Genomic DNA, 19,740 nt, shown 5'->3' with positions numbered 1-19,740 from the left:
TACTCCTGCTAATGTGCTCACCAGATTGTATTTAGCATTGATCTTTACCTTTAGATCCCACCTTAAACCTTCAATGGGCAGGCGCATAGTTTCCGATCCCATTAGGTTCTTATCATATCAATCTCTCCTTCACCCATGCAGCTACATTTCCTAACCAAAATCTCTCCCTCTTCAAAAGCCTCCGCTGACCCTCCTTTTCTACACCTTCCTCTATTTCCAGGGTTCCTCCCCAGGGCTCGGGGAGTAGAAGAACTCCCGAAACCCTCTGCAGGTATGCTCCAGGTATGTCCTCGCTGACACGGTAAGGAGGCCGAGGCCACAGGGGTGTGGACGTGGCCATCCACAAGAGCCTCGACGCAACCCATTTCTCTCCTTTGACAGACAGCCATAAAGACGCCAGAAATATCTGTCTTCAGTGTAAACCCCAGAGAGAGAGAGAGAGAGAGAGAGAGAGAGAGAGAGAGAGAGAGAGAGAGAGAGAGAGAGAGAGAGAGAGAGAGAGAGAGAGGGGGGGGGGGGGGGAGAGAGAGAGAGGGGGGAGAGAGAGAGAGAGAGAGAGAGAGAGAGAGAGAGAGAGAGAGAGAGAGAGAGAGAGAGAGAGAGAGAGAGAGAGAGAGAGAGAGAGAGACAGACAGACAGACAGACAGACAGACAGACAGACAGACAGACAGAGAGAGAGAGAGAGAGAGAGAGAGAGAGAGAGAGAGAGAGAGAGAGAGAGAGAGACAGAGAGAGACAGAGAGAGAGAGAGAGAGAGAGAGAGAGAGAGAGAGAGAGAGAGAGAGAGAGAGAGAGAGAGAGAGAGAGAGAGAGAGAGAGAGAGACAGAGAGAGAGAGAGAGAGAGAGAGAGAGAGAGAGAGAGAGAGAGAGAGAGAGAGAGAGAGAGAGAGAGAGAGAGAGAGAGAGAGAGAGAGAGAGAGAGGGGGGGGGGGAAGAGGGGGGGGAAGGGGTACCTTGTCCAGGTAAAAATACTAGTTGTCTCGGTACATGAACCTGCTTTTTGTGTTATTTAGTATCTTACGGTCACCGGTTTAATTTGGAGAATGAATTTGTGGCTTTGAGGGTGGATGGAATTTTAGGTGAGTGAGAGGAATTTGAGTGTGGTGGTATATAGGTGTTGGGGCATTTAGGTTTGAGGGTATTTGGGTGTAAGGGTATGTGAATGGTATTTGAGTGAGGAGCGGTCGAGTGAGGGGGTTGGGGGAGGTATTTGAAAGTGGAGGTATTTGGATGTATGAGAATTTTATGGTATTTAGCTGATAGGGATATTTATGTGTGGGAATTTTTGGTGTACTAATGTAACCATTTTACTAACATATGTCACTCACCATTTAATATTTATCGGTGTACGTCATCACCATATTGGCAGAAAATATGCATCATCTGCAGCTCTAATTCCTAGTAATTCGCCATATGACCCTCTCCATAAAGGTCTTTGTTACACGCGCTCTTCTCCTAATTCTGTGTTTTTCGCTCACAGGATTAAATAGTCCTATCCCAGGTACAGGAGCAGCCTCATGTTCCGTTGCTGCTCATCATTTATTAATGCGCTGGACACGTCAACATCTGTGAGTATGATTCCCGCCAAAATGGGACTTCATATTTCTGTAGTGAGAAAAAACAATCATACCAACATCAATGCACGTCTGAGTACGTCAAGCCAACTAATCAGAACAGTGGATCTTTTCAACGAGTCGAAGAAAGTGATGGTCTGGAGCCAGGGAGCTTGAACACACAGGTACAGATGCCTGACCACTATTTGTTTCCCAGCTATTGTGAGTCAGTAGTGTCGTCAGTGATGGTTGACTTCATCCGCCTAGACTACTATTTCATGATACCATCAAGGATGGGTCAATATTAGGTCAAGAAATCGTATGAGTACTTGCACGAAAGAACATGAGATGTGGGACCATGAATTGACGAGACTGTCATCCGAGGACCTTCAAGGAAGCTGCATCATCACTGAGGACATTTGGACCATCTCAGGAATTGCTGCCTCAGTTTACAAGAGGCAACGTTGCAAGGAGCAATGAAAGCCTAATAAGAGGGCAAGTGTATTGGTGGCGAAAAAATGAGAGACGGGAAGGTGAGGTTGTAAGGAAATTAGTTACACCAGCCAAGAGACACATTGATGGACAACGAGGGGTTAAATTCTTCAACGCCCATCAACCTCTCAAGACCTGGTGTCTCCTGACACACACACGGGGCGGGGTGAGTGTCGGGAGACACCCTTCTCGCTCCCAAAAGCACACACCACCTTTCATTACGCACCATCCCTGTCGGCCCAGCCAGGCTCGACACGAGGCAATTACCATAACGCAGCCGCCCCGCTGAGAGTCAAAACCCACACCCACTAACCGCCAGTGTCCAGCACTACTTAAACCGGGGGGACGGGGAAAAAATGGTCGTTGAGCTCAAGGGCCAGACATCAAGCCAGCCATTATTTTTCACTTGCTCCTCCTCCTCACCGTGTGTGAGAGCCCCCATACCAACAGCAGTATCGATGCAATAGGGGACCGAGAGGCTCCGACAACTGACCACAATAATGAGATTTAGTCCAGTCAACCCTCCGGTCTCTCCCTCTCTCTCTCTCTCTCTCTCTCTCTCTCTCTGTACGAGTCAACAATAAGTTCACCAAGCCAACAGTAACATGTTTCTTTCACCTCCCGCATGGCGCCACTTACCAATCACGAGTCAACGAGGACACGATATACCCTACCAAACCAAGACAATAATAACACACACACACACACACACACACACACACACACACACACACACACACACACGAGTACACACACTCTACGAATTCGTAGGGTCGTGGACACTAATCGTCGTTACCTTCATTTCACATTCGTAAGTTGGGTTATATGCAAGAAAGTGTTTCTTGCCAGACTTATGTTCAAACTTTTAAACATTTAACAATCGGCATAGATTGTCAGTCTTATAGATGGCTGAGTGCTCTACAGAACCCGAATGTGGCTACTGTGATAATTATTTGTATATTGTAGGCAGAAGAGAGGTGTTGGGTGGTGAGGCGTCACGAGCGACGAGTGAGGCGACCACATGACTGAGGAGAGCCAGTCTTGTTGCCTCCAGTGGCAACATGTGAACAGCATCATGTCGAACTCACTCGACACGTTGAGTTCCGATGTGGCCACCAGCACCACAACCTCCACCAGCACCACAACCCCTGCCACAACCTCCACCAGCACCACAACCCCTGCCACAACCTCCACCAGCGCCACAACCCCTGCCACAACCTCCACCAGCACCACAACCCCTGCCACAACCTCCACCAGCACCACAACCCCTGCCACAACCTCCACCAGCACCACAACCCCTGCCACAACCTCCACCAGCACCACAACCCCTGCCACAACCTCCACCAGCACCACAACCTCCACCAGCACCACAACCCCTACCACAACCTCCACCAGCACCACAACCTCCACCAGCACCACAACCCCTGCCACAACCTCCACCAGCACCACAACCCCTGCCACAACCTCCACCAGCACCACAACCCCTGCCACAACCTCCACCAGCACCACAACCCCTGCCACAACCTCCACCAGCACCACAACCTCCACCAGCGCCACAACCCCTGCCACAACCTCCACCAGCACCACAACCCCTGCCACAACCTCCACCAGCGCAACAACCCCTGCCACAACCTCCACCAGCACCACAACCTCCACCAGCACCACAACCCCTGCCACAACCTCCACCAGCACCACAACCTCCACCAGCGCCACAACCCCTGCCACAACCTCCACCAGCACCACAACCTCCACCAGCACCACAACCTCCACCAGCACCACAACCCCTGCCACAACCTCCACCAGCACCACAACCCCTGCCACAACCTCCACCAGCGCCACAACCCCTGCCACAACCTCCACCAGCGCCACAACCCCTGCCACAACCTCCACCAGCACCACAACCTTCACCAGCACCACAACCCCTGCCACAACCTCCGCCAGCGCCACAACCCCTGCCACAACCTCCACCAGCGCCACAACCCCTGCCACAACCTCCACCAGCGCCACAACCCCTGCCACAACCTCCACCAGCGCCACAACCCCTGCCACAACCTCCACCAGCACCACAACCTCCACCAGCACCACAACCCCTGCCACAGCCTCCACCAGCACCACAACCCCTGCCACAACCTCCACCAGCACCACAACCCCTGCCACAACCTCCACCAGCGCCACAACCCCTGCCAAAACCTCCACCAGCACCACAACCTCCACCAGCACCACAACCTCCACCAGCACCACAACCTCCACCAGCACCACAACCCCTGCCACAGCCTCCACCAGCACCACAACCCCTGCCACAACCTCCACCAGCACCACAACCCCTGCCACAACCTCCACCAGCGCCACAACCCCTGCCACAACCTCCACCAGCACCACAACCTCCACCAGCACCACAGCCTCCACCAGCACCACAACCCCTGCCACAACCTCCACCAGCACCACAACCCCTGCCACAACCTCCACCAGCGCCACAACCCCTGCCACAACCTCCACCAGCGCCACAACCTCCACCAGCGCCACAACCCCTGCCACAACCTCCACCAGCGCCACAACCCCTGCCACAACCTCCACCAGCACCACAACCCCTGCCACAACCTCCACCAGCGCCACAACCCCTGCCACAACCTCCACCAGCGCCACAACCCCTGCCACAACCTCCACCAGCGCCACAACCCCTGCCACAACCTCCACCAGCGCCACAACCCCTGCCACAACCTCCACCAGCGCCACAACCCCTGCCACAACCTCCACCAGCGCCACAACCCCTGCCACAACCTCCACCAGCACCACAACCTCCACCAGCGCCACAACCCCTGCCACAACCTCCACCAGCACCACAACCTCCACCAGCGCCACAACCCCTGCCACAACCTCCACCAGCGCCACAACCCCTGCCACAACCTCCACCAGCGCCACAACCCCTGCCACAACCTCCACCAGCGCCACAACCCCTGCCACAACCTCCACCAGCGCCACAACCCCTGCCACAACCTCCACCAGCGCCACAACCCCTGCCACAACCTCCACCAGCGCCACAACCTCCACCAGCGCCACAACCCCTGCCACAACCTCCACCAGCACCACAACCCCTGCCACAACCTCCACCAGCACCACAACCCCTGCCACAGCCTCCACCAGCGCCACAACCCCTGCCACAACCTCCACCAGCGCCACAACCCCTGCCACAACCTCCACCAGCGCCACAACCCCTGCCACAACCTCCACCAGCGCCACAACCCCTGCCACAACCTCCACCAGCGCCACAACCCCTGCCACAACCTCCACCAGCGCCACAACCCCTGCCACAACCTCCACCAGCGCCACAACCTCCACCAGCACCACAACCCCTGCCACAACCTCCACCAGCGCCACAACCCCTGCCACAACCTCCACCAGCGCCACAACCCCTGCCACAACCTCCACCAGCGCCACAACCCCTGCCACAACCTCCACCAGCGCCACAACCCCTGCCACAACCTCCACCAGCGCCACAACCTCCACCATGTATGCTCATTTAACCTACGTTTAAACTAACAAATCCAGGAAACCCAAACAACGATAATAACTATAAAACGCAAAAGTTCGCTTAAATATTAAAATGTAAATCGAAATTCGAAATGAAAGGAAAAAAGGTTTCTTTCCTCTGGTGTAGAGAATGGAAACTTCTCAATAACAGCCGCAGAAGCTAATATCCGATCGATCAAGTCAGTCAAGCGACATGGATACATTTCCAATACACTCCCATTCTACGGTCCCACACATGTACTCGTGTGGGTGTACTCACCTAGTTGTATTCACCTAGTTGTGCTTGCGGGGGGGTTGAGCTCTGTTCTTTTGGCCCGCCTCTCAACTGTCAATCAACTGTTACTAACTACTAATTCCCCTCCCCTTTCCCCCCCCACACACACACATACATATTCCCAGGAAGCAGCCCGTAACAGCTGTCTAAGTCTCGGGTACCTATTTACTGTTAGGTAACAGGGGCATCAGGGTGAAAGAAACTCTGCCCATTGTTCCTCGCCGGCGCCGGGAATCGAACCCGGGCGACAGGATTACGTGCCCAGCGTGCTATCCACTCAGTCACCGGCGCCCCACTAGCTGCTAAGTGTGTGTGTGTGTGTGTGTGTGTGTGTGTGTGTGTGTGTACTCACCTAGTTGTGTTTGCGGGGGTTGAGCTCTGGCTCTTTGGTCCCGCCTCTCAACCGTCAATCAAGTGATGTACAGATTCTTGAGCCTACTGGGCTGTGTCATATCTACATTTGAAACTGTGTATGGAGTCAGCCTCCACCACATCACTTCCTAGTGCATTCCATTTATGAACTACTCTGACACTGAAAAAGTTCTTTCTAATGTCTCTGTGGCTCATTTGGGCACTCAATACCCACCTGGGTCCCCTAGTGCGTGTGCCCCTTGTGTTACAGAGTCTGTCTTTATCTACCCTATCAATTCCTTTGGGAATCTTGTATGTGGGTGATCATGTCCTCCCCCCCCCCCCCCCCTAACTCTTCTGTCTTCCAGCGACGTGAGGTTTAATTCCCGTAGTTTCTCCTCGTAGCTCATACCCCTCAGTTCGGGTACTAAACTGGTGGCAAACCTTTGAACCTTTTCCAGTTTAGTCTTATGCTTGACTAGACATGGACTCCATGCTGGAGCTGCATAATCCAGGATTGGTCTGACATATGTGGTATACGAAGTTCTGAAAGATTCCTTACACAAGTTTCTAAAGGCCGTTCTAATGTTAGCCAACCTGGCATATGCCGCTGATGTTATTATCTTGATATGGGCTGCAGGGGACAGGTCTGGCGTGATATCAACCCCCAGGTCTTTCTCTCTCTCTCTGATTCTTAAAGTATTTCATCTCCCAAATGATACCTTGTATCTGGTCTCCTGCTCCCTACACCTATCTTCATTACATTACATTTGTTTGTGTTAAACTCTAACAACCATTTGTTCGAGTTTAACACCATAAGTCCGAGTACAGAGCCCTATGGGACTCCACTGGTGACTTCACGCCAATCTGAGGTCTCACCCCTCACTGTAACTCTCTGCTTCTCATTGCCTAGGAACTCCCTTATCCACTGGAGCACTTTACCAGTTACTCCTGCCTGTCTCTCCAGCTTATGCATCAGCCTTTTAAGGGGGACTGTATCAAAGGCCTTTCGACAATCCAAAAAAATGCAGTCTGCCCATCCTCCTCTTTCTTGCTTAATCTTTGTCACCTGATCGTAGAATTCTATTAAGCCTGTAAGGCAAGATTTACCCTCCCTGAACCCATGTTGATGGGTTGTCACGAAGTCCCTTCTCTCCAGATGTGTTACTAGTTTTTTCTCACAATTTTCTCCATCACCTTGCATGGTATACAAGTTAAGGACACTGGCCTGTAGTTCAGTGCCTCTTGCCTGTCACCCTTTTTGTATATTGGGACTACATTAGCCGTCTTCCATATTTCTGGCAGGTCTCCCGTCTCCAGTGGCCTACTATACTATACTATACACTATGGAGAGTGGCAAGCAAAGTGCTACTGCACACTCTTTCAATGCCCATGGTGAGATTCCATCCGGGCCAACAGCCTTTCTTACGTCCAGATCCAACAGATGCCTCTTAACCTCATCTCTTGTAATTTCGAACTCTTCCAAGGCCGAAAGTGTGTGTGTGTGTGTGAGTGTATGTGTGCAAATAAAAACCGTTGACTGACAGTTGAGAGGCGGGCCGAAAGAGCCAGAACTCAACCCCCACAAGCACAACTAGGTGAATACAACTAGGTGAGTACACAAGCGAGCACATGTAGGTGAGAACACCGACACAAACCCAAAAGACGCCCTCTGGAGAGTTTGCTGCCACATGAAATCCAATTTAAGTGGGTGGATTCCAAAGGATTTTATTAAGGATTATTCGCTACATATTTGAGACTGTCAGAAGAGGGAATTGAATGGGATTTACGGGGTTGAGGAGCTTGAGGGACGAACACTCCAGCAATCACAGGCTACTCGAACACTAATTACATCTTAGATGTTGGAAGTATTTTTTGTTTTTTATTTTCTATTCTTTCTTTGAGACGTGAATGGTGATGCTGAGAAATGTGCAGACAGGGAGAGTGAAGCTGTGAGAAATGTGCAGACAGGGAGAGTGAAGCTGTGAGAAATGTGCAGACAGGGAGAGTGAAGCTGTGAGAAATGTGCAGACAGGGAGAGTGAAGCTGTGAGAAATGTGCAGACAGGGAGAGTGAAGCTGTGAGAAAGTAGATCATTCTTGGGTTTATCTGTGGTACTCATCTAATTGTACTCTCTTAATTGTGCGTGAATGGGTTGAGCTTCGGCTCTTTGGTTACCCTCTTTACTTGCAATCAGCTGATGTATAGGATTCTAAATCAATTGGGCTCTGTCATTTATATCAACATTTGAAACAATGAATAGCATCTACCTCTACTATCATAATGTATGGTATCTCTGTGGCTCATTTGAGTACGCAATTTCCACCTATATCCCCTTGTGCGAGTATTGCTCATAATAGTCTGTCTCTATCAATTTTCCTAAGAATTTTGTAAGTGGTAATCATGTTTCCATTATCTTTTGTCTCCCTATGACTTGAAACAATTCCTTTGATCTTTTTTCATAACTCATATATATCTCTTACTATATGAAAACGCACTTGCGTGAGGGAGCGGTGAACAAGCGTGTGTACTCACCTAGTTGTGCTTGCGGGGGTTGAGCTCTGCTCTTTCGACCCGTCCGTCTGTCAACTGTCAATCAACTGTTACTAACTACTAACTATTTTTTTCCTCACTCACACACACACACACACACACACACACACAGGAAGCAGCTCCGTAATAGCTGTCTAACTCCCAGGTCCCTATTTACTGCTAGGTAACAGGGGCATTCAGGATGAAAGAAACTTTGCCCATTTGTTTCTGCCTGGTGCGGGAAGCCTGTGTGCCTGTGTGAGGAAGCACTTGCGTGAGGAAGCGGTGAACAAGTACAATGAACAAGCTGGAGAAATGCTGGTAATAAACTCAAAATATCTCATTAAGAGAAGTTTGGCTACAGCTGGGTGTCCATCACAAAGGGAACCTCAGTTGTGCAGACCTGACAAGAGTCACAAACGCCCAGACGGAGTCACCCTGCAGCCATGGAGGGATGGTAAGCAGGTCGTGTGGGACTACATTGGCTGATACCTATCTACCGCAGAGGGAGGCGGGGCGGCCACCTTCAGGGAGACCCAGAAAACTAATATAGAGATTGCTGAAATGCAATCTCTGAACGTTGTTACAGGTTCAGCCGATAGGCTCCGAGACCCTGGGCGCCTGGGGTAAATGTGGCGAGGCTGGCGAGACAAACTAGAGACTCAATAGCAGCCACTTTCTGGTTCCAGCACCTCAGTGTCGCGATCTAAAGAGGAAATGCTTGCTGCATCTTGTGAAGGCGCCTCATCTCTGCAGAGGAAGGGGCGCGTCTTCAAACAGTAAAACAGTAGTTGCTATATATGTGTGTTTTTACCCTGACCACGTGACCACCAGACTATTCAAAAGTCATTGGTAGCCGAGGCTATTATTTCCCCCAATGACCCAATAGCACTTGGTAGCCACAGACCAGAAATCGTTTTCATCAAATCAATTCACTTATAGGGGTGAACTCAAGTCTCAATTGTATTATATATATATATATATATATATATATATATATATATATATATATATATATATATATATATATATATATATATATATATATATATATATATATGTGTGTGTGTGTGTGTAGAAAAACATGTGAAAAAATTGTATTAATTAATATTATTTTAATTATTACAGAACTTCGCCTACAGGGAGGAGAGGACCACGCCCACAGGGAGGAGAGGACCACGCCTACAGGGAGGAGAGGACCACGCCCACAGGGAGGAGAAGACCACGCCCACAGGGAGGAGAGGACCACGCCTACAGGGAGGAGAGGACCACGCCCACAGGGAGGAGAGGACCACGCCTACAGGGAGGAGAGGACCACGCCCACAGGGAGGAGAGGACCCCCCCTACAGGGAGGAGAGGACCACACCTAAAGGGAGGAGAGAACCACGCCCACAGGGAGGAGAAGACCACGCCTACAGGGAGGAGAGGACCACGCCCACAGGGAGGAGAGGACCACGCCCACAGCGGCTAACACACCAATCATCGAATTATGCCCGACTTCACTGACAGGTTCAAAGAATCTTCTCTGGTAGCGTCCTTGAGATGTCTTTTGTCCGCCACTGGGCCTTGTAGGCGCCCCGCGAGAGGCCTCAGCGTGTGTACTTCACCTCCTCGGGGCTGACCTGATAGTATCCTCTCATCTTGGCCCGCCAGAACCGTGGACTCCTGCCCCCCCTTCAGGTAGAAGTGATCCCGCCTGTCTCCTCCTTAACGAGACCTCCCGTCGGCGGCCCCAATCAACAGGACTTTGTACTGGCGGGACAAGTGTAATCCTGGCTAATGCCCGTCTTCCTTTGTCTCCGGGTATCCTCCCTCCACTGGACGCTGAAGAGGGGTTAGAAGGCAGAGCTATGACCCTCATGGACAGGTGTCATAAGCCCCATTATTCCAGGGTTGGAAGTTGAAGACTAAGCCATCCCTCCCCCCCATCCCCCTCTCCCTCTTGTATAGTTCAATGGCATATTCTTTCTTTTATTTTGGTTAGGAAAGTGGGTACGGGAGCGTGAAATGGGCCCAGTTCATTCTTGGGCCCTGAGCGGTGAAGAGGGCCAAGCCTTACTCTCGACCCCGGGGGAGAGGCTTGTCGGACGGCAAGAAGAATATGCAGGACGAGAACAAGATTGAGACGCAGATAAATGAAAGAAAAGATGAAGAAGAGGTAAAATACAGGAGTGAAAGTTGTAGATGATAAAGTTTATAAAGGAGATTTGTAACTCTCTTATGTGATGAATGTTCAATATATATATGTACGTTTATATCAATATGATATAAACGTACTGTATAAGCGTAAACAATTAGAAGCGTACAGCCACTTATTATATAGTGCACTTATATAGTGCTATAGTGCACTTATATAGTGCTTTGGAACTGATTTTGAGGAAGACCGGACGAAGAGAAATTAAAAAAAAAACGAATAGAGGGCATAGAATGACATGGATCATGCCAAAAATAATAACAAATACAGCCATAATAATAATAATACAACCAATTTTATTGATATAAAATAGACTTGTGAGAGGCTACAGTGGAGACAGACATGGTACCCTCCATACACCCACTAATACCCAGAGCCACCAGGCTCTGGCATCGATCGTTGTGTTGACAGACTCAATGCTGGAGTAACTACGCCATTGGAGTAACGCACTCCCACAGCTGGTGGCCCAAGAGCTTAGTTCAACCAAGACAATGTATAATTCTAAGATAGCGTGAAGGAAAAGGCATTAACAAACGCCCAACTATACAAACACATCCACACAAATGAAACCATAACAGTAATATTTCAACAAACAGGAAACTTAAAGCATGTATACACATGCATAAATTATGCATGTATGCATACAGCATACGTGTATAACTGAAGCATATTAACATATGTTGATATATATGCGAAGGCTAACCTAACTCACAATCTGGTAATATATCAATGTGTGAAATGTATTCCAGCTTACCAACCAACTACTCCAGCAAGGGAGCGAGCTTAGCGTCGAAACACACACACACACACACACACACACACACACACACACACACACACACACACACACACACACACACACACACACACACACAAACACACACACATCGTGTCAGCAAGACGGACACTCCGCCTGATCTTATAACTCCATATTCAACATTTCTACAACTTTCCTTCGCAACTTTTACTTCCCCCCAAAAGAGGAACCAATGTGATTCAAGGAAAAGGGGGAAGGTGATAGAGGTGTTTACAGAATGGAGATGTAAAGTGTAGCGGGGAAGGATTCCAGAGGTACAAACTATTATGCAAGAAGGAGAGACAGCGACGGAGGGGGAGTGCTTGGAGAGAAAGACAGAGGAAAGAGACAGGTACAGCGGAAGCCACGCTACAGAAATAGGCACATTTCTGTAGCGTGGCTATATTAGTCAATCAGAGCATATTAGGCAAGCTGATTAGACCATCAGAACATATTAGACAAGCTGATTAGACAATCATTTCAGAGGAAGACATACTTAAGCATTGATCCCATCAACGATTAAACACAAGCCACCACAATACATCAACAAGTGGTCTGATAAACGTACACACAATAAATAACCCAACACATGCCAACTTACGAGGCTCTATAGTGCCCACTGAAGGCAAGATTACAAAAAAGGATTAAACCGCCTTGTTGCTTTCTCCTTTACGCATACAGTGCCGATGATGCTGTGGAAATACAACGCCTTTGGGGGTTCGATTAAGAGATGTTTGGGGGCTTTTGTGGTGGTGAGTTTGGTGACAAAGGAGGAGCAGGAAGCGGTATCAATCGCTTAAAGTGTTATGAGCTATAAATGTCGGTGCTCGGCCGACCTTCTCTCCCTCCCAGCACCCGTCCCTTCCTCCCAGTACACGTCCCTCCGTCCCAGCATCCGTCCCTTCCTCCCAGCACCCGTCCCTTCCTCCCAGCATCCGTCCCTTCCTTCCAGCACACGTCCCTTCCTCCCAGCACCCGTCCCTTCCTCCCAGCACCCGTCGCTTCCTCCCAGCACCCGTCCCTTCCTCCCAGCACCCGTCCCTTCCTCCCAGCACCCGTCCCTTCCTCCCAGCACCCGTCCCTCCCTCCCAGCACACGTCCCTCCCTCCCTTTACGAAGACAATAGGCCCAAAAGATCTCTGTCTAAAGGACGTAAATAATATTTGGTAAGCCGAGGATATTCCACGGCGCACTTCACTCTTTGAAAACACTATCATTACAGAGTTATCACATTTTCATTGGTGGGTAAACACTGTTCTGGCGGCTTACTTCAGTGTCCACAGAGGCACATGTGACTGTTGTGGGAGAGGGAGAGAAACAAAGGGAAAGGGAGAGACAGGGAGTGTGTGGAAGGAGAGAGAGAGAGAGAGAGAGAGAGAGAGAGAGAGAGAGAGAGAGAGAGAGAGAGAGAGAGAGAGAGAGAGAGAGACAGAGAGAGAGACAGAGAGAGAGAGAGAGAGAGAGAGAGAGAGAGAGAGAGAGAGAGAGAGAGAGAGAGAGAGAGAGAGAGAGAGAGAGAGAGAGAGAGAGAGAGACAGAGAGAGAGAGAGAGAGAGAGAGAGAGAGAGAGAGAGAGAGAGGAAGGGTGGACATGAGTGTCCAGGACACACACACAGGACATGTGTCCAGGATAAACACACAGGACATGTGTCCAGGATACACACACAGGACATGTGTCCAGGATACACGCACAGGACATGTGTCCAGGATACACACACAGGACATGTGTCCAGGATACACACACAGGACATGTATCCAGGATACACACACTGGACATGTGTCCAGGATAAACACACAGGACATGTGTCCAGGATACACACACAGGACATGTGTCCAGGATACACACACAGGACATGTGTCCAGGATACACACACAGGACATGTGTCCAGGATAAACACACAGGACATGTGTCCAGGATACACACACAGGACATGTATCCAGGATACACACACAGGACATGTGTCCAGGATAAACACACAGGACATGTGTCCAGGATACACACACAGGACATGTGTCCAGGATACACACACAGGACATGTATCCAGGATACACACACAGGACATGTATCCAGGATACACACACAGGACATGTGTCCAGGATAAACACACAGGACATGTGTCCAGGATACACACACAGGACATGTATCCAGGATACACACACAGGACATGTATCCAGGATACACACACAGGACATGTGTCCAGGATAAACACACAGGACATGTGTCCAGGATACACACACAGGACATGTGTCCAGGATACACACACAGGACATGTATCCAGGATACACACACAGGACATGTATCCAGGATACACACACAGGACATGTGTCCAGGATACACACACAGGACATGTATCCAGGATACACACACAGGACATGTGTCCAGGATAAACACACAGGACATGTATCCAGGATACACACACAGGACATGTGTCCAGGATAAACACACAGGACATGTGTCCAGGATACACACACAGGACATGTATCCAGGATACACACACAGGACATGTGTCCAGGATAAACACACAGGACATGTGTCCAGGATACACACACAGGACATGAGGGTGTTCACGGTCTGTAAGACAAAAGCTAAGTCTTTAATATAAAAGACAAACAATTCATACAGTAAAGTTAGCATCATTATGTTGTATATTTTAATTTGTAAAGAATAAGCCATTAATGTTGAATATAAATAAACTGTAACGTAACATGGTTTTTGCTGTTGAATACTATAGGACTCTGCGCAAGAACCATTGATGTTTGGTTCAAAAAGAAACACAGACCCCCATTGTCCTCGGCAACACTCCTATCCGACGTACGGATGTAGGCAGAATACTGGGACTCAAGATCAATAGAAAAGGTATAAAAATTCACGTAAAGGACACAATAAACGAAGCAAAGAGTTTTTCTTCCAGGAAAACTGAGGAGACTCTGAAGCCTCAGCAGGAGCACACAGCTACAATTATCCAAGGCTCTAGTCCGGCCGCGTCTCCAATATCTTCTAGTACCACTGCAAGATATTCTGACCATAAGGAAAACTAACACGCAACAACTACAAGCGGTGCAAAATAAGGCGTTAAGAACAACAGCAAAACACCGTCCACCATATGATCAGACAATCCAGGAGCTCCATGAACTCCTGAACATACAGCCACTAAACAAAAGTAGAGCACCAAGCCATCAGGGTGTGGAACACCATCGAAATGTTAGAAACCCCAATGTTAAAAAGACTACTCCAAGATAAGCTCCTACAGCTGGTGGCCCAAGATGAGACGCCCTACTCCCACAGCTGGTGGTAAAAGATGAGACACCCTACTCCTACAGCTGGTGGCCCAAGATGAACCACCCCTCTCCCACAGCTGGTGGCCTAAGATGAGACGCCTCACTCCCACAGCTGGTGGCCTAAGATGATACGTCTCACTCCCACAGCTGGTGGCCTAAGATGATACGTCTCACTCCCACAGCTGGTGGCCTAAGATGAGACGCCTCACTCCCACAGCTGGTGGCCTAAGATGATACGTCTCACTCCCACAGCTGGTGGCCTAAGATGATACGTCTCACTCCCACAGCTGGTGGCCTAAGATGAGACGCCTCACTCCCACAGCTGGTGGCCTAAGATGATACGTCTCACTCCCACAGCTGGTGGCCTAAGATGATACGTCTCACTCCCACAGCTGCTGGCCCAAAATCGAGGCTGTTGGGCCACCAGCTGTGGGAGTAGAAGCGTTTCATCAATGGAAACCTAGCCCTAAAATGCATAATCTTTTTATTAAATACTGATATGAAACCCATCCTTCCCGTCTTATATATATATATATATATATATATATATATATATATATATATATATATATATATATATATATATATATACATATATATATATATACATATATAAAGGGCAGAGTCAACAAGATTCGTCCACATCAGCTCCGGACCTCCCTACGAAGGACAGAGTGCTCAAAAGCAGACTGTCCTTCCTAAAGAAGGACACCGTAGGAGGCGGGGTCAGGAGGATGGATGGTGAAGGAGGAGCAGGAGGCGGTGGCAGGGTGGTGGTGGTGGTCGCGGTTAAAGGCGATAGTGGTGGCAATAAAACCAAACCGGTGGGCCGTACTGGGAGGCACAGACGGCAAAAGCGGGCAGGAATGTTGTGAGGGCGTCGCTGGCATTCCCGGCACCCGCTCCACCCGGGGCACCGTGGCTAAGGTGGGAGCTGCGCCCACGAGCGGACACAATCAGCGTACCAGGAGGGCTTTAACACCTCACTACCGGAAGCTTTTTTGTCGGGAGAGGTAGAGGGAGGGAGAGAGGGAGAGGTAGAGGGAGGGAGAGAGGGAGAGGGAGAGAGAGAAACAAGAATTGATGATATTGTTTCTAACATGTAGAAAATCAAAGTTGGAAATGGGATTAAGCTCTTGGTTTTATTTTGTTTTAAGTTTATATGTTAAACTTCTTGAATTGCAAATTAAATGACCTTATTTTACAGGGCATAAGTTTAGGCTCTGCTGCTGTGAATGTTGGTCCCTCTTCGTCTCTCCTTTATCTTCCTCTCTCTTGAACAGTCTTCAGTCGTCCACCCCCCCCCCCCTCCCTCCTTTAAATTCTCTCACACTGGCAAAAAATGACTCGACACCCTCGCGTGAGGAAACCTCGCTTGTGAATCCCTGTCTTCTGCCACTTATTTTTTCGCCAAAGGGGATAGAATTTCCGTCTACTGCTAATAACAAAGTTTTAGTCGTGTGTTCTTAAGATTCGTCAAGTGAAGGAGGGGGGAGAGGGAGAGAGAGAGAGAGAGAAGGGGAAAAAAGGAGGATAATCAGCTGCTGCTGACATTTGGGAACAGGTGGCTTGGTTGTGTGGGAGGCGGTGAAGGGGGGAGGGGGGGGTTATGTTGGTGGAAAGTAGACTAGTCTGTCTAGCTAAAATATACACTGCGTGTATTCACCTAGTTGTGCTTGCGGGGGTTGAGCTCTGGCTCTTTGGTCCCGCCTCTCAACTGTCAATTAACTGGTGTACAGATTCCTGAGCCTACTGGGCTCTATCATATCTAAATTTGAAACTGTGTATGGAGTCAGCCTCCACCACATCACTGCCTAATGCATTCCATCCGTTAACTACTCTGACGCTGAAAAAGTTCCTTCTAACGTCCCTGTGGCTCATGTGGGTACTCAGTTTCCACCTGTGTCCCCTTGTTCGCGAACCACCAGTGTTGAATAGTTTATCCTTGTTTACCTGGTCGATTTCCCTGAGGATTTTGTAGGTTGAAATCATGTCTCCCCTTACTCTTCTGTCTTCCAGTATCGTAAGGTGCGTTTCCCGCAGCCTTTCCTCGTAACTCATGCCTCTTAGTTCTGGGACTAGTCTAGTGGCAAACCTTTGGACTTTTTCCAGCTTCGTCTTGTGCTTGACAAGGTACGGCTCCATGCTGGGACCGCATACTCCAGGATTAGTCTTACATATGTGGTGTACAAGATTCTGAATGATTCCTTACACAGGTTCCTGAACGCTGTTCTGATGTTAGCCAGCCTCGCATATGCCGCAGACGTTATTCTTTTTATGTGGGCTTCAGGAGACAGGTTTGGTGTGATATCAACTCCTAGACCTTTCTCTCTGTCCGTTTCATTAAGTACTTCATCTCCTATTCTGTATCCTGTGTCTGGCCTCCTGTTTCCACTGCCTAGTTTCATTACTTTGCATTTACTCGGGTTGAACTTCAACAGCCATTTGTTGGACCATTCACTCAGTCTATCCAGGTCATCTTGTAGCCTCCTACTATCATCCTCTGTTTCAATCCTCCTCATAATTTTTGCATCATCAGCAAACATTGAGAGAAACGAGTCTATACCCTCTTTGAGATCATTTACTGTGTGTGTGTGTGTGTGTGTGTGTGTGTGTGTGTGTGTGTGTGTGTGTGTGTGTGTGTGTGTGTGTGTGTGTGTGTGTGTGTGTACTCACCTAGTTGTACTCACCTAGTTGTGTTTGCGGGGGTTGAGCTCTGGCTCTTTGGTCCCCCCTCTCAACCGGGAGGTTGAGGTTGTGTGTGTGTGTATGTGTATGTGTGTGTGTGCACTCACCTAAATATAATCACGTTAGCTGTGTTATTGAATACATTAACACCTATCCCCTTCTCTTGTCATATTTACCTCTTGAAACTGTGCATTGAGTGCACTAATAGTCTGATCTTCTGAGCCGTTTATCTAAAGTAATTGACGTTTAAGGATATACTTTATAAGCACCATGTTTCCCTTAGTACAGTGTTGCTGAAGGAGATAACTGCTACAATTACAGATCACATCTCACCAAATACACAACATAAGTCAATGACATGGTTTAAGTCTTTTATTTTACTTGAAGCTCTTTTATTTGGTCAAGGTTGGTTTAGTTTGTCAAAAGAAAACTTGTAAAAGATTGGTTAAATCAGGTGTCATTACTTGGCATTTATTATCCAAAGTGACTACGTTGCTAAAAGCTGAATTGTTATGTGAATCTTTACGTAATTTAACCTGATGGAGCTTCGGGGAAGGGGAAAGTAAAGCTGAATTCCCCACAATAAAATGGGCCAATATTAGCCCCAAGGCGCCCCCTCGGACTCCAGATCCCTCCCGCAATTGCCAATTAGCATAGTTGGCGTTGTTGAGACATTTTGCATACTAGGATGGGGATGGGTGATGCAAGGACGTTATAGGGGGGAGCTGAGGCGGAGGGGGGGAGGCTGAGGTAGGGGGAGAGGGCAGAGGCAAGGGGGATGGCCTATGGCTGGTGAGGGGGGGTTGAGGGGGAGGGCTGAGGCCGGGGGGGGGGGGTTCTGAGTTGTGGGAAGGCTGTGGCAGGGGTATCATGAAAGGGGGGAGAGGGCCTGGCAGCTGAATGGACAGCGCTTCGAATTCGTAGTCTTGAGGTTCCGGGTTCGATCCCCGGTGGAGGCGGAAACAAATGGGTATAGTTTCTTTCACCCTGATGCCCCTGTTACCTAGCAGTAAATAGGTACCTAGGAGTTAGACAACCTGGGGAAAGCACCCCCCAGGCTGCTTCCTGGGGGTGTGTAACAAAAAGGAGGCCTGGTCGAGGACCGGGCCGCGGGGACGCTATGCCCCGAAATCATCTCAAGGTAACCTCAAGAAGGGCTGAGAGGAGAGTCGTCAAGGAAGCGAGACTGGAGCCCAAGAGATAAACCACAGGATCTCATCAATAAAACGAAGAACAAGCGAGACTTGTCAGCGCGAGGTCTTCCTCTCTTGCCTGTCGACAGTACACTCCCGAGGTCATCTTGAGGTTATCTTGAGATGATTTCGGGGCTTTAGTGTCCCCGCGGCCCGGTCCTCGACCAGGCCTTCACCCCCAGGAAGCAGCCCGTGACAGCTGACTCATTTCATTTATTATGCACCCCATACCCATCTTGTGGGCGGTAGTGGAAAGGGTTACAGAGGCACTGACTAACACCCAGGTACCTATTTTACTGCTAGGTAACGGCAGGTCGACGACACGAGGCAAAATACTTCCTTCAGTACCAACGGCAAGAGTAAAGAGCTTCCTTCAGTACCAACGGCAGGAGTAAAGAGCTTCCTTCAGTACCAACGGCAGGAGTAAAACGCTTCCTTCAGTACCAACGGCAGGAGTAAAGAGCTTCCTTCAATGCCAACGGCAGGAATAAAGAGCTTCCTTCAGTACCAACGGCAGGAGTAAAGAGCTTCCTTCAATGCCAACGGCAGGAGTAAAGAGCTTCCTTCAATGCCAACGGCAGGAGTAAAGAGCTTCCTTCAATGCCAACGGCAGGAGTAAAGAGCTTCCTTCAATGCCAACGGCAGGAATAAAGAGCTTCCTTCAGTACCAACGGCAGGAGTAAAGAGCTTCCTTCAGTACCAACGGCAGGAGTAAAACACTTCCTGCAATACCAACGGCAGGAGTGATTACACTTATTTCAATATCAACGGCAGGAATAAAACACTTCCTTCAATGCCAACGGCAGGAGGGAAAACAGTGACCTTTCCAGTTAATACCAACGGTAAGATCAAACCAAAG

Source organism: Procambarus clarkii, chromosome 27 (assembly GCF_040958095.1).
Source record: "Procambarus clarkii isolate CNS0578487 chromosome 27, FALCON_Pclarkii_2.0, whole genome shotgun sequence".
Taxonomy (NCBI): Eukaryota; Metazoa; Arthropoda; class Malacostraca; order Decapoda; family Cambaridae; genus Procambarus; species Procambarus clarkii.
Note: the sequence above shows the minus strand (reverse complement) of the source record.